Source organism: Colias croceus, chromosome 5 (genome assembly GCF_905220415.1).
Source record: "Colias croceus chromosome 5, ilColCroc2.1".
NCBI classification, from domain to species: domain Eukaryota; kingdom Metazoa; phylum Arthropoda; class Insecta; order Lepidoptera; family Pieridae; genus Colias; species Colias croceus.
In genome coordinates this window covers 12,083,693-12,085,809 of record NC_059541.1, presented here as the reverse complement: position 1 = coordinate 12,085,809, position 2,117 = coordinate 12,083,693, and the positions used below count along the sequence as shown (strand labels likewise).

The following is a 2,117-nucleotide window of genomic DNA, read 5'->3' as shown; positions in this document are numbered from 1 at the left end:
CTGACATGTGTCAGCTAATTTAATGGTTGGCATGTGTGCGCTTTTCCAACGGGATATTAACACAGTATTATTTAAGGTTTCATATTGATTAAACTGATGTTAATTAAGGACATATCAATTGTCGATTGTCTCTAAATTTATCCACGACGATTTTAAAACTCGTCACGACACAGAAGAACCCTGAAAAATGACTTATCCAAAATATTGTGTTTTAATTATTACCTTATAAGTTAAACCTTATCTGTAAATTTGTATTCAAGCTATACACTCAGTAGATACTAGATAGATACACATTTAATCAAGAGTTATTTATACCCCACGTTGCACAGGTAAGGTAGGTAAGGTGAATAAACCACAATTATTCACCTTGTATAATTGTGGTTAAGTTGGTACGAAGTTTAAATATTAACTAACATTAATAAAAATATGATAGATACAGGTAGTATATGTATGACTGTATAGGACACTTAAAATAATTGATTTTAAGATATATGCATAATTTCGTCTAAGTTGACATAAGCAGAGTGGCGCAGTGGAAGCGTGCTGGGCCCATAACCCAGAGGTCCGTGGATCGAAACCACGCTCTGCTATCAATGTTTATTTTTATTGCTTTTTATTTTCCCGCGCAAACCAAGAAGCACATATTATTATTAATTAATTGTTACCTATTTGAAGAATTCCAAATGTCTAATGTCTTTATTTTTAGATTTGTGTTCGTTGTAATACAAAAATTTTCGTTTTTATGAATTTTTATTATGTACCGCCTCCCTGCTGCTCACAATTTGTAAGACAAGTTGTCCAAAAGAAACAAATATTTTAATAAAAAGTCATTTCGGTTCATGATACGCGTGCCAAATTTGGCAGACGTTTCGTGCATTACGAAAATAAAGTTTAGACTCAAAACATTGGTTCCTTTGTATCAAACATAGATTGCTATAGATTCTATATCTTCCCCTCGTCCAGACTCTGATTGCACACAAATAGAGCTACATAATGAAAGCAATTTCCTTATTTGAGCTTAAATCGACAATATGGAATCCTAAAACGGCCAACAAGGCCTGCGCTGGTCATACGTTCATTATAAAACACATTCTAGCCCCTATTGCACAGATAATAGAGGATAATTTAGAGTGAATAAATATAGCTGTTACAGACCAATGTTGCGGTTTGTGTAGGGGCACTAACATTCAGATTACAATGGGATTGGGGACCGCTTAAGGAACATAATATGAATTAAAATGTATTATACGTATTGGTTCAGTATGAAAATACCATTTAGAGCGATTTATTTGGGTATTTTAAAGTATTTTTGTTTTCGTTTTATGTTGTTTGCATTGAATTATAGTACAGAGTATCTTTTACTCGTAATAATAAAAGGTATTCTAATTATTGATTTTAATTCACCTAATTTTAAATCTTATCTTCTTATTTAATTGAAGTTAATTTGATGATATTGTGTAGTTTAATTTTGTGAATTAGGTACCGTCAAAGCATCTGTAATCTACATCTGTGCCTATTATCCCTGTAAAGTGTGTGAAGCATCACGTTTAATATCCAATCTATGCTATCGCGTTTATATTACAAAAAAATGTACGAAACCGTTAAGATTTCTTCTCTTAAATTAACAAAGCTTCAATAAATTCGTAACGTAACAGAAGAACCCTGAAAAATGACATATCCAATAAATGAATTGGCAATCCTTCCAAACGGATGGTCACCGCAAACAGACAGGATATCCACAAAAGCACAAAGCCAGTCTAGATACATGTATTAAGGGTTAAATTAAAAATTCCAGCACCGATAGAATTTCATCCAATCAAGTTTAAAGGCCTTTTGGAGGAAATGAAGCCATAAAGTCCGATGTATTTTTTGTATTCTAGTCGGAATTTATTAATTGTTTCGTATGGTTTATTCGGAATTAATTTTCGTGTATTCAATGTTATTTGAGTTGTATTTAAAAAAAGGTTGTTAAAAAACGTTATTTTTATTATTGAGATTTGATAAAAAATCCAATATCATTTATTTTCATGAGGCGATACGGGCCAAATATGTATAATAACAGTGTTTGTTTTTTTTTTTATATACTTGATAGGCAGGCGTTTGACCACTATCCCGCC

General features: G+C 32.0%; 1 non-coding gene across 1 annotated transcript; it reads left to right on the top strand.

Annotated features, from left to right (window-relative positions):
- The first annotated feature begins 518 nt into the window (after window positions 1-518).
- Window positions 519-590, top strand: Trnam-cau. Its single transcript has one exon. It is a non-coding gene; the product is annotated as a tRNA-Met (tRNA).
- Window positions 591-2,117: the final 1,527 nt, after the last annotated feature.